We start from the raw sequence: 21,197 nt of genomic DNA, 5'->3' as shown, positions 1-21,197 counted from the left end.
ATCCAGCCCACCATCTCCTGGACTTGCCATGAGAAGGAGGAGGGAGATGTCTAGGCTGGCATGTGCATACAGTGAGACAACGAATTTGACCGGATCTGTCTGTTGGAACTCAACCAGGAGTTGGGAGGGGTGCAAGTTGTAGCACCCCAAAATCTCATGACTATAGACTATCTATGGTTAAAAGAACATATGGGATGTGAACAGATCCCAGAAATGGGCTGCTTTAATTTGTCTGATGGTTCAAGTACAGTTGGAAAATATCCATCATATCATAGATAAATTTTCACAAATGCCTAGGGTGCCTAAATGGTTTTCTTGGCTTCACTGGAGATGGCTGGTAATTATAGATTTGCTTTGTTTATGTCACCGTATTCCTATTATGTCAATATGTGTGTGCAAATTAGTTAGTAGTTTAAAACCTATACATACTTAAGGTACTATACAAGAAGATATGTCAAAGAAATAATCAATCCTCCCAAGTTTCCTTCATATGCTACATCTATAGCTTTTCTTCTTCCTTCCTAATTACAAACTTTAAATAGAATTCGTGCCTCATATCGAATTTACCGAGTATCATAATTCCTCCAGGTGGTAAAGATACCTCGAGACAAGTGCTGGGCATAGAAGCCACAGGGCATAAATCTGCAAAGAAGTAAAAAGCTAACCTTTGCAAACAATATGGCTTCTCTCTCACTTACCAACTTTACATTTCCCTGTATGGCCCCGGAAGATGACTGGTTAGCCAGAGACGGGTAAGATTCCTCAAGGGAGGAACAACCTAAGACAGGCACAGTCGCAGGGGGGCCATCAGGTGAGAATTTGGGGATCAACAGAGGTGAGGCTCAGAACCTCACCCCCCCTGTTTTGAGAGAAATCTTCTGCATCCGTGGATGTTTTGCTGCCCTTGTCTAGCCTGGATTAATACTTAGTCCATAGGCACACACCTGATCATCTGATCATCTACATTTGCCTTCTTACAGCACTAAACTATGTTTTCTACCTTTATCTTGCATCTACCTACCACTTCAGCATTTTATTAAAAATAAAAATAATAATAATAATAGGAGAAATGTGGGATCAACATATAAATCAAGTACAAAAATCAAATGAATATTCATATTTGACCTGATGGTTTATAGGTCATATTGCATGATCAAAACCGAAAGTTTCTGTGATGACTGCCCTTGTACTGTTCACCATGTAAGAATTTATTCACTCTGTAAGAATTCGTTCACCATGTAAGAACTTGTTCGTTATGCTTCAGAAGATTGGAGACTGACGAGAATTAGGCTTGAGATGGATTAATGATTGTACATTGAGCATTGACCCCCCTATACTGAATTTTATTGTTGTTAACAACCATTTGATCAATAAATATGAGAGATGCCCTCTCAAAAAAAATAAATAAATAAATAAATAAATTATAAAAAAAAAAAAAAAAAAAACTGGACCACAAACAACGAATCAAAAAAAAAAAAAAAAGTATATGGAGCTGTTACCATGATCCTCATTTTGCAGCCAAGACACTCAGTGCTGAAAGGTGGAGTCCCAGGGGTCTCACAGCTAGTAAATGACTCATGCTCTTGTCTCCACACCATGATGTTGATTTAACCCACCTCTCGCTTCCCGTTAGCTCTGGAGTTTTGTGATCTTAGGAAAAAAGTCTACTGATTGTTTCTGAGCATTTCTACATTGCCTTCTTTTCAGAATGGACACTTAGAAGGACAGTCCTATAATTCACTATTATCAGTGCATCTAGTTTTACTTGGAGCCTAGGCAGCCAAGCGCTAAATTAACATTACTCCTCTCTGTAGGTGATGGGGCTCCGAACACGCACAAGATGCCTGCATAACTTTGAAGAAGAGATTTACACACCCTTTTGTCTCCCATACAAATGTACTCAAGAGCTGCAGCAGTGCATAAAGGATCCTTTCCACTGTTTATAGTTGAAAGCAGTCGTTTTCAGCTTCTTGCCGGTCATCACTCCACTAAAAATAGCTTTGATGCTGTCACATGCAAACTGGAGCAGAACCTGAAAGCAGTTCCCCTTTTAGTTCTGAGCTGGTTCAACTTTAAAAGACAGACAGCTGCTAACATACTCCAATGTGTTTACATGATGCTGAAGTAGTTCAACTTGTTGTAAAAAAAGAAGAAAAAAAAAAACCAAACCATTGAAAAGGGACAGAAATGGGTTTGCAGCCTCTGGTGATGACAAGTCTTTCTGCGGAGCTGCAGCTCCTGCAGGAACAGCGAGGCTGGCAGGGAAGATCCAAGAAGCCCAGAATCAAGGGAAACTGACTGTGAGCGGAACTCGAGTGCTGCTTCCTTCCAAGGGAGATTTCTGACTCGCCTGAGGCAGGGGCCGGAGAGGTGGCAAGAATTCAGTTATATAGAAAACAGGACTTACAAACGTGGATACTTTCCTTTTAATCTTGTTAAAAGCATCGAAGGGCTATTTTTTAGAAATCAAGGTAACAAAGAAATATATTCAACATCCTGGCCATTCCTCTGATGACTTTTATTGGTTCCCTCGGCAACCGGATTTTGCTGGGTCTTTTGAAAACAAGACCCAAACTGAGGGGACAGCAGCATACGGGCTTGGAAAGCAGAGGAAACCTGGTTCTTCACCCCAGCTCCTCCCCTGTGGCCCGAGGGACTCTCCCCCACCGTCTACACGGGGTAGAAGCATTACGTGCACAAATGTATACCATCTACGTGCACAAATGTATACCAAAGGGCCGATGGAGCCTGTGAGCCCTGGCAGACAGTCCACAGTGATCCTCTAGAAACATCCTCTAGTAACCCCAAGAGAGTGCTGACAGCGGTCTGGGGTCAAGACTGGGATATGGTGTGGTTTTGTTAAAACAAAAACAAAAAACACACCGACCAAATAAATAGTGATTTTTCCTCCTTTTTAACCCTATGTGCCCAAAGGATGACTGCCACCATCTTTGCATATGAAGAGAGAATTAGTTTTAGGAGGCTCTGCCCCAGGAACCCTGCACTGGGCCTGGCTGAGAGGCGGTGGAGTGGGAAGCAGGCCCTGGCTGCCGCAGGACTTGACATCACAGGTGCTGGATGCTGAGGCCAGTGATGGTGAAATGGCAGGTCTGCTCATGAACCAGACCTCACTTCGGATGTTTCTGCTAGAGGTGCACATATACCTCACAGCCCACAATTTAACAAAAACTTTAGATTCTCTTTAGGAATCTTTGAGAAAACAATGCTTCTGTTACATCACTGTCCCATTCTATGAGCTTTATAGTGCCATGAATAGACTACATGTGACTCACCCACGAGAATGAATGGGGTTTCTAAATATGCTATAAATTTTTGCAGCGTATCAAGGTTATATTAGTGTAGGAATTTACCGCCTAAGTTATATATATTTGAACAGAACATACTTTATATACCACCATATCTTTTAACACTCATTTTTTTGTTAACAAGACAAAAGAATTTACAGTTATTGCCAACAGCTTGCTAGCAGCTAATACCCTGATTAGCTGTTGCCCAGCAACAGTCAAGCATGCGTCCTCCCAAATCAGGAAGAGCCACTGCTAAATCTAGACTAATTATAAAATGGGACAAATATTTAAGAGCTTTATATTTATTAGGGATATTGGAAGGGCATCCCAATAAGAATGATTCCTATTAAACAGCTTTAGCTAAATATCATGCATATCTGTCTATTTCATTACCCACGTTATGCAGATCATTTTAGGAAAACTGAATGTTTTTGCAACTTTCCTAATTTCCCTAGTGTACTAAACAAAATCAGTAAACAAAAATGTACTGAACTAAAACAGAAATGGGCTTGCATTTTGTAGAAGGCCTGTCCTTTTCCAGTCCTCTAAGAATAAGGATGGGCATTATCGGAGACTCCTGAGTCTTTTAAAATAGATATATACTTGCAAAGAAATTACGAGGCTAGCACCACCATTTTCCTAACTCTTACAGAGAGATGGAGATGAAAAACTCAACTGCCTGATTCTCAAGTTTCTACCTCCACCTGAATTTCAATTCCCTCTATTCTAAGAGTCACTTGGAATTATCTGGGTAGAGAACAAGTCCAGAGTTTTTTCAGAGTCTATGAGGCTGGCCTCTGCTACCAGGGACGTCACTAATGGCAAAGTCCTGAACAATCAGAGTTCTAAAGTGTAGGGACCCAGCTTCATCCCCTAGAGGGGAAACTAGGTGGGGGCAGGGGAGCTCTAGGTGCAAGCAGGCACAAGTGTGTGTGCACAAAGACATGCACACACACACAGACTCTGGCCCCCTTTCATAGGCAAAGTATAGGAATATTGTCCCCCAAAGACAAGACACCAACTAAAAAGGTACAGGAGGAACTAGACAGGTTGGTTAAGCTATGGGCCAAATTCTCCCAGAACTAGGAATGGCTTTGCACAGATCATTTTAGGAAAACTGAATGTTTTTGCAACTTTCCTAATTTCCCCTAAATAGTGTACTAAACAATTAGTACACTTAGCAAAGTGCTGGTCCAGATTAACATTTTAGGTGGTTGAAATAAAAAAATCAAAAGAGTAGTATTTTGTGACTTGTGAAAATTATATGAAATATAAATTCCAGTGTCCATAAATAAAATTTTATTGGGATATAACATGCTTCTTCATTTGTGTATATATCTACTTCATGCTACACATTTAGTATTTGGCCCTTTACAAAAAAGGTTTGTAGATCTCTGAAATGGAATCAAGACCAGTTTTTGGGAAAAAAAAAACAACTGACTTGGGTTTAACTAAACATGACCAAAACAAAGCAAATAAGCCATTTCCCACCAAATGGCCTTGTGTCTGGGCTGCTTAGTGAATTCACTACCAAAATTTTCTGAAAATAGTCCCATTTGTTTTTTAAAAAATGATAATTTTATTAGTATTAAATTTAATAATCATTACTTGGGAGCTTTTTGATTTCAGCTAACCCATCCTTCCTCCCCCTCCACACACACAAATTCTCTTCAAAATGACTTTCTTAGATTGTTTCTCCTCTATCTTGTTATTAGCAGAACAATCTGAGTAACTCATCAGATGGTCTATGTAAATGTACACCATTTTCTAAACTGAATTTTATTATTAAAAACAAACATGAGTACTGTTTTTAGGTCTGAGTGGAATATGGAATCAATTATATTTTGTGTGTAAGTAAGCCTGCCCACCACATAACACCGTGTGTCCAAGGACTTTCTTAGGAAAGTGCTGGTCCAGATTAAAATTTGGACATGCTCTCGCTGAAGTCTGAAATAGCCAAAGGTCTCTGCATTTGCTGCCCTCTCTCTGGGGTTCTCCATTTACCAAGCCACAGTATTTCCTTGAAGCTCACTGGCAGCCTGCAATTCTGCTTACACTTCAGGGACACATGTTTTGTATCATATTATAGCCCATGGTTTTTGGATAACTATGGTCCCCACCATCTAAGCATCTTTCCTAAATTCCACAGTCAACCAAAACTTAGAAAAAGCACTATTTTCAAGCCTTCTAGGATTCTTTACAATAAATCCTAAAGCCATCTCCATTAATCAAAACTCGAGTATGTGCCACATATAGTACCTTTGGGACACTGCACCTGAGACAAGAGAAAGATCTTCAAGTTTCGTCAGTCCTTAAGACTGTGGCATTTTGGAAAAGAACATGAGAGTAATTGACATCAAAATTAAAAACTGCATTTAGTTCCAGATCATGCCAGGTAGAATTAGTGCTCCTAAAACGACCTTGAATCTTCTGGGATTACCTCAGGATGTCCCACATGGTTCTCTGTAGGTGAACACAATTGCAGGGTCACCACAGGTCCACGGTGTTCTCTGTAAAGAAACTCTACTATTTCAGGTTGAAGTGAGCCAAGTGCTATTCAGGGATTGTGGCATGTGGTGACGAACTCACTTGTCTTCCAGTGCTGCTGGCCCACACTTGCCTCAGGAAAATGTCCCTCCACAGCATGCTGGGGCGCCATGGCCAGGCTTTATACCACACGAGCCGTGTCAATGGCCACAGCTGAGTGGGCCAGAGGAGAACCTTGCACCAAAGCAGACCCCAAGAGATACCAGTTCCAGGTGACCTCTACCTATTTGGCTTAGCTCGAAATGAAGAGCTGAGCCATTCAGAGTCCTCAAGACTGGAATTACACAAATAAACTCTGAGGATGAAAGTTGTGACAGCCAAAGACACCAAGAGGCCAGGCGGTACTTGGGGCCTGAGTGGACTTCATGGGTCAGGTGAAGCTGTGAGAGAGCTGGCGGGACAGCAGAGGACCCTGGTTTGTGGAGGCAGAAGGAGCCACAGGCAGAGGCAGATTCCCTGTTCCAGGGGCTAGTTTCCTTGAGGCCGAGCTGCATGGTGGTCACATGCATGTACTGTATTTTTTAAAGCCTATGACATGATGGACAACATCGACTGTCAAATACTGAACCAGCCTTGCATACCTGACTTAAATCCCACTTGGTCATGGTCTATGATTCTTTTTATACATTGTTAGATTACAACTGCTAAATTTCATTGAGGATTTTTGCAACTGTGTTTATGAATGATATTGGTCTGTAGTTTTCTTCTCTTGTAATGTCTTTTGTCTGGTTTTGGTATTGGGGTAATGCTGGCCTCCGAATTAGGAAGTATTCCCTCCCCCTATCCTCTGAAAGAGCTTCTAGAAAACTGATTTAATTTCTTCCTTAAATGTTTGGTAATGTTCATCAAGCCCATCTGGACCTGGTACTTTCTGTTTGGGAAGCTTATTAATTTTGATTCAATTTCTTTAACAGAGGTAGGTCTAGTCAGATCTTCTATTTCTTCTTGTGTGAGTTTTAGCAAATTGTGTTTTCCAAGGAGCTGATCCATTTCATCTGGGTTCTTGAATTTGTAGGCAGCGTTCTTCGTAGTATTCCTTTATTATCCTTTTAATGTCCCTGGGTGATGTTCTCTCTTCCATTTCTAAAATTAATAATTTGTGTCCTCTCTCATCTTTCTATCTTAGTTAGCCTGGCTAGAGGCTTATCAATTTTTCTGATTTTTTTCAGAACCAGCTTTTGGTTTCACTGATTTTCTCTATTGATTTCCTGTTTTCAATTTCATTGATTTTTGCTTTAATTCTTATTTCTTTTCTTCTGCTTACATTGGTTTCAATTTGCTCATTTTCTACTTTCCTAAAGTAGAGATTATTGGTTTTAGATCTTTCTTCTTCCCTAAAATATACATTCAGTGCTATGAATTTCCCTCTAGCAACTGTTACTGTTGCAACCCACAGATTTTGACAGGGTGTGTTTTCATTTTCATTTACTTTAAAACATTTTTCAATTCTCTTGAGATTTCTTCTGTGGTCCACGTTATTTATGTGTTGTTAAATTCCACGTATTTGACATTTTCCAATTGTCTTTCTGTTTTTGATTTCTAATTTCATTCCACTGTTGTCTGAGAGCAGTCACTGTGATTTCTATTCTCTTAAGTTTGTTGACGTGTGTTTTACAGCCCAAAATGTAGTCTATTTTAGTGAATATTCCATGTGAGCTTGAGAAGAATGTGTACTATGCTGTTGTTGGATGAAGTAGCCTGCAGTGTCCATTACATCCAACTGATTGTTGGTGGTGCTGAGTTCAACTAGGTCCTTACCGATTTTTCTGCCTGTTGAGTCTGTCCATTTCTGACAGAGAGGTGTTGAAGTCTCTGACTATGATAATGGGCTCATCCATTCCTCTTTGCAATTCTACCACATAGTTTGCCCCACATAGCTTGACCCTCTGTCATTAGGCACGAACATACTAAGAATTGCCATATTTTTTTTGGAGAACTGACCCTACTTACGTTTATGTAATGTCCCTCTTTATTCCTGATACTGTCCCTTGTTCTGAAGTAACTATAGCTACCCCTGCTTTCTTTTGGTTAGTGTTAGCATAGTATGTTTTCCTCCTTTTGACCACTTTTAATTTACATGGGTCTTTATATTTAAAGTGGGTTTCTTGTAGACGACACATAGCTGGGTCTTATTTCATGATGCCCTCTGACAAGCTCTGTCTTTTGATTAGTTCAGTCAGTACATGTCATTCAAAGGGATTGCTAATATAGTTGGATTAGTATCTACTATATTTGTTATTGTTTCCTATTTGTCTCCCTTGTTCTTTACCCCTGTTTTTGTCTTTAATTGTTTCTCTGAATTTTGAGGCTTTAATTGAGCATTTTATGATTCTATTTTCTCTCTTCTCTTAGCATATCAGTTAAACTCCCTTTTCCACTTTTAAATGGTTATCCTTGTTCTTCACTGTCAGCAGCCCAAACTAAAACACCAGGTTTGAGGTTCTCCTTTCAACTGTATCCTTTTATAGGCCCTTGAGCCTCACCAGGCCTTTTCTGGTAAGTTTGAGGGTTGGACTTGACATTCCCTACAGCCACTTTGGACTAACATTCTGGGCAAGGCTGGGGGGAGTCCTCTGGCTTTCTGCCATGTGGATGCGCAGGTTAACCCCTTCACGGCCAGCTGATGTTCGGCCTCTGGAGAGGAAGTGCTATAGTGGGACTGAGGAACCGCTTTCTGGCTTAATACCAAGATGGAGGCATGAACATTACCTCACTCATTGAACAAATGAGAACCCCACTAAGCTATGCCAAGAGTCACTTGTGGTCTCAGTGTCCCCAGGCTCTCCAGATGGCCCAAAGTCACATTATTACTTGTAAGGTGTAATCCCTTGTCCTCAAGTCACTAGATATAGGGTAAGCCCTATTCTCTGAAAACAGTTCCCCTTCTAAGCCAAACATTATGAACTTTTCTCACTGTGAAAACAAAATACCACTAAAGCCCATTCTGCCAGCGTGACATAAAGGGCATTCACTGATGTTCCTGGCCAGCCAGTATCCATGCTCTCCTCTAGTATCAGCTCCTGAAATTCCCTTGGATGTGAGCTCCTAGTACAGTCAGCTAAAAGTAAGAAAGTATACACCACCCTCTGTTACAGTTACCGGCCTTTAGGCCAGTGGTAGTCAGGGCCCAAATTTGGGGTTAGAAGAGCCAGGCTTCCACTGGACTTGACCTTGAAGGCTTCACAGAGGGGGCAGCCAACGAGGTGAAAGCTTGCCTGAGAAGGGGGCCAACAAAGTAAAGAAACACCAAAGGACTGAGAACAGAAACCAGTGCCTTTGCTTGAGCCATGGAACAACTTGTGCCTGAAGTTAGACCTACTCTTGGACTTTCTAGTTAGATAAAGCTAACAGAATTTCATTCACACTTAAACCACTCTCAGTCTAATTTTCTCCTAATTGCAAACATAGTACTAACTGATACACTGATGATTCAAATGAAGACTAAGCTCAAGGTTAATTCTCCTACTACCTTTAAGGAAAGGGTCTGCCAGGCAAATGAAAGTACGATAGCACTGGAAAGAGAAACAAACGCCTTCACTAAAGAAGAGAAGTGTCACTACTAGGCACTTGAGCACCATATACACCATTATTTACTGCTAATAAAAGATTTTTACCTATTCTTATTTGGGGCTGGATGGTCTATGAATGTCCTAGACTTGGCAACCTTTAGTTAGCACCTAACAACACAACGAAATCCTTCAAGTTTATACCTTTCAAAACAAGCTGTACAGTAATTAAAAGAGTATGGTCCTAGCATAAGACTAGACAGGGAACTCAGTGGAAGTCTAGAAATAGAATGAAGCATTGGTGCAAAACAAGTGTACTAAATGCAGCATTTCAAATCCCTCAGGGAGATGTGGATGACTCAAACACCATCAAAACTGTGAAAAAGGCGCAACCAAAAACGGCCTTGATAAAAAAAGAGAGATGGCTGACAAACATGGGGAAAAGTGTGGAGCTCAGGAGTAAGAAAGGAAAATCAAGGCAAAACTCTCCTGAGTGGATTATCATGTACTTAAAAGACTGAGACCTAGAGATGGCAGGAGAACAGTTAAAGTGTTGGCAAGAATATAAATTAATGCCAATTGGGAAGGGAGTGGGGACAAAAACTTGGATATATGTGTATATCTAAAATTTCTAGCTCTGTGGACCAGCCATTCCACTTCTAGGAGTTAACCATTATGTTCCAGAGCCCACCAACGAAGAGCTCAGGCTCTCAGAACAGACCTGAGTCTGCCTTCCAGTTCCATCTGACCCTTTCCAATTGTGGATCCCTAGAAAGGTGCTTTTATCTTCTCTCAATTTCAGTTCTTCATGTGTAAATTGGAGATAGACAAGCACCGAGACCTCAGGACTGTTATAAACACATTCGTGTACTTAGCATTGTTACAGGCATTTATAGAACGTTATTAGCACCAACGGTAATGTCCCACACATGGGGCTGCACCCACCCCCTGGCTGCCGTGAGAGCTGCAATAGCAGCTCACACTGGCACTGCTTCTGAACCACCCTTGGCTGAGAGCCTGGAGAGGCCTGTGAATTACTAGTGGCTGAAAAGCCCCCTTAGTCCCAGGAACAACCCTGCCAGTGTCACTATGCTCCAATCAGGCCAAGGCTAGACTTCAGAGTATCTTTGCTTGGCCCCTTCCTCATCCTGCCTCCCTTACTCCTCTGGTTCCCGAGAACACACCCCTTAGTAAATAACTCGAACCCTAATCCTTGTCTCAGGCTCTGCTTCTGCAGACTCCAAACCTAAGACTCAACTGTTACGGTTTTTATTACCAGGCAGGGGGACAAAGATATGTCTCAACATGTTTACTGACGCACTGTTATAGTATCAAGAAATGGAAAACAACATAAATGCCCAACCATAAATAGACAAATCCATACAAGGGCACATTATTATAAACATAGCAAAAAAGAGTACCACATACCAATATTCACTGACAAGAGAGGATGTACATGTCAGTGTTTTATAAAAATACACACTACAAAGCAGCAAATACAGTATGAACCCATTTATAAATAAAGTTCATATTAGTAAAAGGACATGCTCAAAGATGTTCGACACCTATGTTCATAGCAGCATTGTTCACGAAATCCAAGAAGTGGAAGCAAGGCAAGTGTCCATCAGTTGATAAGTGGATAAATGGATAAACAAATGTATATATACCTACAATGGAATACCATACAGACAGAAATTCTGACACATGCTACAGAATGGATGAACTTGGAAGACAATTTGCTCAGTGAAATCAGCCAGACAAAAAAGGACAAATACTATATATGATTCTACTTACATAAGATCCCTGGAGTAGTCAAATTCATAGAGACAGAAAGTAGAATGGTGCTGCCAGGGGCTGGGAAGAAGGTGAAATATAGGGAGTTGTTTAATGGTTACAGTGTCCATGTTACAAGATGAAGAGCGGTTGGTTGCACAGCCATGTGAACGCACATAACTGCCACTGAAGTCAACACTTTAAAATGGTTACAACAGTAAATCTTGTGTGTATTTTACCACAATCAAAAAATTTTTTCATAAATGTTAACAACGTAGAAATAAGGGGGCTTTTACTGAGCCCTTTACACTGCTGTTGTTTGACTGTTCTATGTAAATATGCACTAACATATTAAGCAGAGAATATACAATAAAGCTATTTTAATTCTGGAAAAATATAAATACACTACAAAAAGGTAGTGTACTTCTACTGACCTAGGGTGGTAATCTAAGTAACTTAAGGTTTGGGGTTTTTAGCAGTTAGTGTTTGTTTTTAACGTATAAATTTAATTTTGGTCCCTTGTTTTGTCAGCTTCCTTTCATTTCTTATCCACCACAGCCCAAAGAGCTTAAAAGATATCAACACTCATTGTTCAGTGACTGATTAAAATGTCCAGGTTAATTATTTAAAAATTACCACCTCAATGTTCTTAAAAAAAAAAAAATCCCTTTCCAGCTTTTCTTGATTCGTTTATTCAATAAATATTTTTAAAATGCTGAACAGGTGCCTGGCAACACACAAAACCTTGGGGACACAATGGTGGTCAGGATGACTCAGTTCCTGGCTCCCAGAGCTTAGACCATAACCGGGTAGACACGAAATAGGCTGGTATGGAGCTCCACCTATGTTTCCATGCTAAGCTATGCACACACACATGTGTGTCGCCACATACATACACACCCAGTCACTCACGCCACCTATCACACTCAACAATGTTGACACAGGTCAACCTAGAACCATCAGTTCCCACCAGCAAGAGCTCTTGACTTCCAGTAACCATCACAGTTCAATCTGCTCAACCTGAAACACTGTCATGACCTCAGACTAAAAGAAAGGAGGATTCATTCTTGCTCAAATCTAATTCTTCCCTGCTTGCAGCATGAGCCATTTACCTAATAATCATGCTTCAGAAGCCTGGTCATCTCTTTAAATTAGTTCCCCAAATGCACTTGGTGTAAGTTCTTTGATACTGATCAGCCCCAGGTTCCTTCACCTGGCTCAGTCAGGCAAGGAGACAGAGCGATCAGTGCATCTTTGATGCCCAGGGCCTGGCCTTGTTCTAGGACCCAAAGAACATTCCTCCTTACCCTTTGCCCTCTGCATTCCAGACTCTATATCGAAACACTTATCTAGTCTCAAAATTATTCCCTCAATTCTTGAGTCTCGGTGCATCACGAGGCACTCCTTCAATAATATTTGCTACATAAAATGTTTAACAGCGTAATTCTGAAAAGATACACAATTTAAAAGCAGATGATTAGAATTGGGGTGAAGGTGGACATCATCTATCAACAGCCTACGCCCCACCCGCCCTAGAGCTCAAAGTCACCTGGCACTAACCCACTGGAAGTATCTGGGCGCCCAGCGTCAAGGGCAGGTCTCCCTCTTTCTCACGTCCCCAGACTCTCCCTCCAGTGCTCTGCTGTCCTCGGTGTCAACTGCAGCACTGGGAGAGGCACAAGAGCCAGCTGCTGGCATTTCCTCAGAGATGCCCAAGAACAGAGGGAGGACACAGCCCATGTTCAGGGCAGGCTGAGAAGACCATGAGGAATTTTAGATGTCTTTTTGTCAAGATACAGGCTACATCTAGTATCAGCTCGGAGTTCCTTATTTTTAGCATTAACCTCAGATTTCTGCTGATCCAACCATACTCTCCTGGTGTGCCACCTGGGACTAGGAACGCCCAGCAGTCTGTGAGCCAGATGGCTGAAGCCTTTATAGAGCTGCTGGTCCCAGAGAGCAGTGCTAAGGGGGTCCGTGTGGACCACGAGCAGTGCCTGATCCACTGATTGCACCCATCTGAGGCCACCATCTGAAGGAGAAAAGATGAAGAAAGCAAAGAGTGACACTGCCGATTTCATTTCTGGCAAGACCCTAGATAAACTCCTTGATGTAAATGACTGCGGAAGCAGCCTACGATCGCGCTTCCAAGCATCCACCCCCAGGTGGGCCCTGCCAACAATGACTCTGGCTTGGCCTCGTGGCTTGTCGTGCCCCACGGGACATCAGGAAATATGACCCAGGCAGAAACTGGAAAAGTGCTTGCCTACCAGGGCTTGTTTCCTCTTATTGCTGGGAATCCTTCTGCCACCATGTGAATAAGCTTGGAAAAGATTCCTGAATAGCTTCCTGAGACCTCATGGAGAGGCACCAGCTGTCCCAGCCATCCCAGCTGAGGTCCAAAAACAGGTGCGAGCCCAGCCAACACCAGGTACAGAGACGAGCCATCCAAGCTGAGCCCAGCCCTGCCAACGCACAGTGTGACGGGCACAGATACTTACTCTTTTAAACCACTTAGTTGAGGAGTTCGTTATGCAGCATAAGTAGATGATAACAGAGCTCTATACAGCAGGGCCTGGGCCCCAGACCACAGTCCTAGGACTGCAGTGCAGCTTCAGGATGCAGCTTCGTGTGGTGCTTTAGCGGCTGCCAAGTCCAAAAACAGCAAAGCAGGAGCAGCTACCTCGACTGCACTTTCTGCCATCTGGCCTCCAGCAGTTACTGGGGAAGCTCATAGGACAAAATCATCTCCACATGACACAGCTGCATCACATTCAACGGCAACTCACACCAACCATTCTCCCAACGTGGCAATGGCAGCCTACTCCCTCAGACGCCTCAGGAGGCAAGGGTCCCGGGAGTAGGTGCTGGCGCTGCTGCACACGCATCTGTCTTCAGGAGTCCTTTCTACCTCAGAAGCCAGAAGGAAGCGTATGCACTCTGGAGAGAACCATCCAGAGATCATTACGCAGTGATTGTATTCTTCAAGTGCACACACCCCGTTAAGTAGCTCAAAATGTCACCCCAGAGAAAGGCAAGTTTCAGCAGGGGTGGAATTTAAGGGTCCCCCCGGAAGATTTCACTTTTACAACTGTTTCTTAGAAGCACACCAAATCCTGACACTTCTCTGCCTCTCTCTGTGGGATCTGAGCAAAGCATGAAGTCTGGCAACTTGGCGTAAACAATTTAATTTGCCTTCTTTCCCACTCCACATGGATTTCTCCCTCCTCTGAATCCTTAGACGCATGTCCCTAGCCTCTTGTTGGCCCCCAGTCCTCTGGTCCCGTTAACTGAATCTCTTAGAGCATCTGACATCCTCCAACTAACTAACAAGTTTCTTGTGAATACAAACTATGTTTTAACCAACCATCTTTTCCCCTGCACCCCTTTCTCTCATGTTCGTTGGTTCGTTCGTTCCTTCATTCATTCATTTGTAAGAGCCATAGTCAGACACAGTTTCAGGAAGCAGCTCACAGCCCACAGGGGAGAGAATGCCAAGAGATAATTACAAAACACAAGCACAGCTAACAGTCATCAAGCACCTTTTATGTGCCAAGCACTGTCTAAGGATTTTAAACATGTACTCATTAAATCCTTTCCCCAGTCCTATGAGGATGGTACTGTTTTTATCCTCACAAACAGATAAGGAGAGTGATGTTCAGAGATGTTACAACTGGCCTGCGGCAACAGCTTGTGATTGGTGGAGCTGACAAATCTGGGTCGTAACCACTGGCCTGCCCTGCCAGCACATGAAGGGGTACAAGGGCTCTGGCAGGCTGACCTGAGGCATGTGTGCTTTACTTCACTGGTTATTAGGAGCTCAACCTAGGTTTTGGAATAAGATGACACACAGATAGGCTGGAATGGAGATCGGAGGCAGAAAAACAAACAGGGATGCTGCTGTGGCAAGTCCGAGGAGAGCTGACGAGCCCCCAGACTTGGAACGTGACCAGGGTTACAGAAAGCCTGGATTCAAGAGATACTTCCAGGGCAAACTGACAGGATTTGGTACTGGCACCAAGGGAGCAATCCAAGATGCTTCTGAGGTTTCTGACTCTGGATACTGGGTTGAAGGGAGAGACCAGCTGAGAGAGAAAAACTCAAGAGGCATAACAGGTTTGGAAGGCATGTCAGGATCCCCAAGACAACCCCCAGGATGGGTTGGGTGATTCACTAGGACTCAGCACATAGCATACATATGTTCAGGGCCATGACTTATGTCAGTGAAAGGATACGAAGTACAATCAGCAAAGGGAAAAGGCACGTGGGGTGCTGTCCCGAGGAAACCAGGCACAAGTGTCCCAGAGTCCTCTCCCAGGGGAGTCTCATGGAATGTGTTTGATTCCTCCAGCAATGAGTCATGACATTATTTGTAACGTGTTGTCTGCAAAGGAAGCTCATTAGCAACTCGGTGCCCAAGATTTTCACTGGGGTTTACTCACAGATGTACCCTCCACCTAGCACACTTCAAAATTCCAATTCCAGATTTCTCCCATCAATCACATAGTTTATGCAAACAGTTTTGGCACAGTGAACCATTCTTATTACCAGTTCTGGGAATGGTGGGAAGCCTCTCGAAATCTAAGTCTCCAGATACTACTAGACCAGGGCCATCCTTGCAAGTAGGATTTTCTAAGACGAGCAGTGTCAGTCCTGCTCTGTCAACTCTTTGCTACACAGAAGGACCAAGTATTTGAGTTTTGTACGGGCAATGTATGAGATGCAACATATAAGCGCTCAAATTTTAAACATTAGAGCAATTCTTGAGTAATGTTCAGATTACGAAGCTTCAAGGGTGCTTTCCTCAGATCTGAATATAACACCAAAAACAAACAGTAAATACAAATTGCCAGGCAGGATTAGCAGGTTTTTGGAGGCTGCATCTACTCCCCTTCTGTCCAGGAAGAGAGTGAGCTGGAAGATGATGACACTCTGCTCTTCAATATTAAGCTAAGTAAACATGAGGTCTCCTGCAGAATTAAACACAATTAAAACTTCAATTACCTAAACCCAAATAGCCCCCATTTTCAAAAAAAAACAAAACACTTGCAGGCGGGAGAAGGGAAGGACAGAGATTCCTTCACTTTTAAGGGAAAGGGGCAAGTCAGAAGCTTATTATCAGGGATTCATTCAAAACCATCACTTCCTGCGGCCTCTCAAGGGGGGCACATATTTTACATCAATGTAATTACAAAATGAACACTGAAGGGCAAAATGCAGTGCCTCCAGCATATCAAGTATTCATTCAGCATTTTCTAACTTCAGGCAGAAAACAGACTCATAGATCCAGAATGAATTTTTAACAATGGGAGTTCAAACACAAGGCTTGGGGGGTAACTTCTGTAAATGGGGCTTCCAGGTTTCCCACATATTTTAGTTAATTCGTGGTTCCATGGTATGAAGAATCTCTCAGATGTTTTCTTTGGAACCACCCATGAACAGGTCCCCTTGCTGGAGATGGAATAACCCTGCTATCCTCTGAGCTGAGTTGCAGACCACCAGTGTTCTCCTGCACCCCTCGGTGAATACGCTTATCCTGTACCGCCATGCAAGACTCGGACCCAAAAATCAGCAGCAAGAGACTCTCATCGGCCTCCCTCATCATGCTCGGGAGGAACAGGAAGGCCTGTTCTCATACAGGCAAAAAGCCACTTCCTTTCAACAAACTTCAGACACAACAGGGAGGCCAACAGGAGGAAGAGGATGCTAAGATTTAGGGGTAAGGGGCACCTTGGCCACAGGCCAACAAAATACACCTCCAGGAAGCATCAGAGGTGAAAAAGAGTTTAACGCATTAAAGGAATTGTTATGACAGCTGTAACACCCACCCCAAAAGGTAGATTCTTCTGGCTCAATTCTAACTCAGCCTGAAGCAAACTTGCTGTGTCTTCGGGAATTATCTTCCCCGTGGGGAGCTGTGGTCAAGGGGAAATGGCGCTCCTTCTCCGAGCTCAAGATAAAGAAACTGCATTCTGATCACACTACCCATTCACTTTCTAGACTTTGGCTCAGACCCACTGACCAAATAAGATGTTCTTTAAAGGGAAGCTGCCTTTGTATGCTCTTAATAGATCTTGTGTTCAATTATGTTTGTTTAGAGTACTTTTAGGAGGTTTCTTCTTCTTTCTGTTCCTGTTTTTCTTCCTCCCTTTTTTTTGAAACCAGAAGCTCAATAAGCACAACTATAGATCAACTTATTTTTAAGTATCTGAAGAGGGCAGGACATTGATCTACCACTCCAGGCCCTAAACTGGATTGTCTGGCTGCCTTCAAGAAAACTGGTAAATTATTTCCTGAACAAAAAGCAAGGAGCTTACAGGTCCTATAATCTCATTTGAAATCCTTTTACCCAGGCCCTACTCTTTTGGCCTCAAGACTGCAATCCTCTTTGGGTAATCTGCGGGCTAACGGGTGCCAGGGCCATAGCTCCCTTCTCCAAGGCATTGTTTGCCACTGGGAGGGGGGCAATGTGCCAGGGTTCAGGGCCCCATAATGGCTCTGTTCTTACAGGGCAACTGTTAATAATTAGCAGGAAGCATTTTGCCTTTAAATCTCACAGCTTGAACAGTAAGACCTCATAGTGCCAAAGGAACACTTAATTCTGGAGAACCAAGACTTGGCTTCCAAGAAATTCTGTGTGCATCCACCCATAGACTTAAACGGCCTCATTCATCCTCTTACACATGGTTATTAAGTGCCTCCTCTGGGCGGGGTGCTAAGCCTGAAGGTGGAGGAGCAAAGGGGAACAAGACAGGATGGTGCCTGCCCTCATGAAACTTAAGAGTTGACTGAGGAAGAGGTAGATGGCTGTGAAGTATAAAAGCCCAACAGACGAAGCTCTGGCTGTGTGAGGACACAGCACCTCTGCAGGGGGGAGGAGGGAAAGACAGAGAAAAGAGGTGTGGTGGCAGACAAAAAGTGAAGGACACAGGGATGAAGGCAATCGGGAGCCATTAAAACAGGAAACCTCTGGAAGGAACCGTCAGCAGCAGGCAGGAGTTCCAGAGGGGTCACTCACTGAGGGCAGCACACCGGAAAGAGGCAAGAAAGAGACCAAGGGGAGGTGACAGCAGCTCTCCAGGTTAGAGAGCCATTCACTCACTGGTTCATTCAAAAATTTTTACCTAGTACTGCTATGCGCTGGTGCGGTTCTAGACCCAGAGGGTTCCACAATGAAGTAAGTGAAGTCCCTGCTCTCAAGGGACATACATACAAATAAACAGGCAAGATGCAGGTGATGATAAGGGCAAAGGAGAGAAACAGAGAAGGGCAATAGGCATAGAGAACAGTGGTAGAGGGTTGTGCGTGTGTGTGCGTGCGTGCACACATGAACTACTTTGAAGGAATAGCTAGGGAAGGAGTCTTTGAGAAGATGACATCTGAGAAAAGACCTGAGGAGGGGAGATCTCAAGCTATGACAGCAACTATCAGAAGGAGCACGCAGGACTGGTAACAGAGGGAGCCTGTCCTTGGCAGACAGCAAAGGCCAGTGTGGGTGGTGGTGGCGAAGCATGAGGACTCTGGAACAAAACTGCCAGGGGTCAAATTTACTAGTGCTGCAACCTTGGGTCTGTTTTAGAGACATCACAGGGGCACAGGACCCTGGTGCGGTGCCCCTTTTAGCAAACTGCCTTCATGCCTCAGTTTCCTCACGATGCTCATGGCAGCTCCCAGATGCAGCCCAGGAAGGTTTCTCAACCTGCTGCAGGCATTACATAGACAACATAAGGCACAGAGCCAACACCACATGATGTCTGTGAGCCTGTCAAGACTTAAAAGTGGGCAAAATGAAAAGTCTCCATCAAAGTAAACACAGAGTCAGATTCCCATGTATGGCCAACATCAATACCCACGCAACACCCACAACAGTCAAAGCAGTTGGACAGATGGATGCAAAGAAATCTGCAGAAAAAAGTTTCCTCCTATTTCAACTGGTTAAATTAGCACCATTACCAAATAGAAATTATTAATACTTTCAGAGAGGTGGGGAACATTTCTCTTTTTCACCTAAAGAAAAAACACTATTTATCCTTTAGAAATATTTATCATGAGCCAAAGTGCTGGGAACATTAAGATAACCACAACCTGAATGTACTGATTTGGCTTGAAACATCTAAAAAGTGTGTGTGTGTGTGTGCGCGCGTGTGCGCGCGCACGCATATCTCATCTTTACTAGTTAAAGACAAAGTAGTAGGAAAACCAAAGCTATAGTGGGATGAATAGGAAGATAAAAAAGAAAGGTATCTTTTGGGAGAAAACATGAGAAAATACAGAATAAGGAAGAAAAAATAAAATAGTACTTAATCCTGAGCTATGAGCTATACAACTTTTTTCTTTGCTGTAACCACAAGGATGCAGAGCCCCACATGCACGGCCCCTGAACCACATCAGGGTGTGTGGATGGACGATGAGACCCCTAAGCTCCCCGGTCCCATCCGGTGCTAGCACTGGAAGTGCACGGGAGGCTGCGGGAAAAATGGAGCAGCTCAAACATAAGCCAGTGTTTCCTAGACTCAGAATGTGCATATGAACCACCTGGGGATCTTCCTAAAAAGCAGATTCCCACCCAGTAGCCCTGGGGTGATGTCTGAGATTTGCAATTCTCACAGCTCCCGGGATATGCAGACCACCAGCCCTGGAGTCCCAGCCCAGCTCCAGAGCTGTGGTGGGTGAGGCACTAGTTGAGTGCCAAACCAATTGGAAATCAAATTAAATTAAAAATGCAGCTCCTCTGTCAACCAGCCACACCTCAAGTGCTCAGCATCCACCTGTGGCTAGTGGCTGTGCATTGGTCAGCACAGATATAGCACTGTTCACCATCACAGAAAGTTCTAGTAGACACTGCTATACCAAAGCTCTTCTCCCTTGTTCTTGCCCGTACGCGTGCCCGCCACCACCAGCACCAGCACACAGGAAGAATCCTGCACTCAGCCTCTAACTGCACCACATCAAATATTCCCTAAGGCATCAAAGAACCAAGGTTACTAAGTCCTTTCTCCCGATTTCCCCGTTTCATGCAAGAACACAAAGTAAACCCTTCTGCACAGAGGAGAGTGGAGAACCACTGTATGTTCACCAAAGGAACATGATGTTGGAAGGTACAGGAATTGTAAATGAATTTACATTTACTAAATATCTCTCCAGCCTAGACAATACTCCCTCACTCATTTAACATCCACTACCCACTCTGCAAGGTCAGCACTACTGGCCCAGCTTTACACATCAGTGAACAGGCAACTTGCCCCAATGTCGCGGAGCTAGTAATGGTGGCAGGTGGCTTCACACTAGGTGTGTGTGATTCCCACACAGAAGGGGCTATGTCAACTGCACTGGACATAACTTGTGACTTGTGGGGGCCAGACCCAGTCCCTGGCCCCGCCAAGGTGAATAGCGTAGGCTGCAGCTCTTGAAGGCACTTGTGATAATACCAACCAACTCTGAAAATCAGCCCCTCCCTAGGCATTATCCATGGAAACAGAGAAACAGTCACAGATGACCTTTAATCCAGAAAACACTCTAATCAACAATAAAAAGCAAAACAAGCTATTTGTCTCCTGGGTTCTCATTTAACAAATATTAACTGATCAGCTATCATGTGCCAGGCACTGTGTAGGTTCTGGAGGTAAAGGAAAAACAAAATTGTAGGGCCCTGCCCTCCTGGACTGTACACCTTTATAACAGATGCTCTCCAAGAAAATACCTTCCCTAAACCAGAGTCCTATAGATAGATATTCTATACCCAATTTCAATTCTCTAGATACTTAAGAAACATTAAATAGTGACAAATGAATAAGACATGGGTCGATCTTCAATCTCACGAGTTGTACAGAATTCTTATTTTGCTTCATGTCCTGCTCTGGGAAGGACAATGGCCAACTCAAAAGTCTTCTTGGCTTAAAAGGACCCTTTTTTCTAGGCCACTTGAATACTTGCCCATTTCACAATCCACAATCCCCTGACAGCCTGAGAAGTCACCAAGAGTTGTGCATACACTAAAAGACACACTGGACTTCAGTCAAAAGTAATGAATTTTGTGATAGAAAATTGATCCCTCTTGCTCCCA

General features: G+C 43.3%; 1 protein-coding gene and 1 long non-coding RNA gene across 9 annotated transcripts in view; one reads left to right on the top strand and one right to left on the bottom strand.

Moving 5' to 3' along the window:
• The window catches only part of LOC140850716 (uncharacterized), a 33,581-nt gene extending 17,404 nt beyond the window's left edge, over positions 1–16,177 (top strand). Inside the window, exon 2 of the long non-coding RNA XR_012133725.1 lies at positions 1,493–16,177. This is a non-coding gene — a long non-coding RNA (uncharacterized lncRNA). The remainder of the gene's footprint in view (positions 1–1,492) is intronic.
• The window catches only part of FOXN3 (forkhead box N3), a 427,318-nt gene that overhangs the window by 138,210 nt on the left and 267,911 nt on the right, over positions 1–21,197 (bottom strand). The window lies entirely within an intron of this gene.

This window comes from Manis javanica, chromosome 8 (assembly GCF_040802235.1).
Source record: "Manis javanica isolate MJ-LG chromosome 8, MJ_LKY, whole genome shotgun sequence".
Classification (NCBI taxonomy): Eukaryota; Metazoa; Chordata; class Mammalia; order Pholidota; family Manidae; genus Manis; species Manis javanica.
The sequence above is the reverse complement of the archived record's forward strand: the minus strand, read 5'-3'. Positions and strand labels throughout refer to the sequence as shown.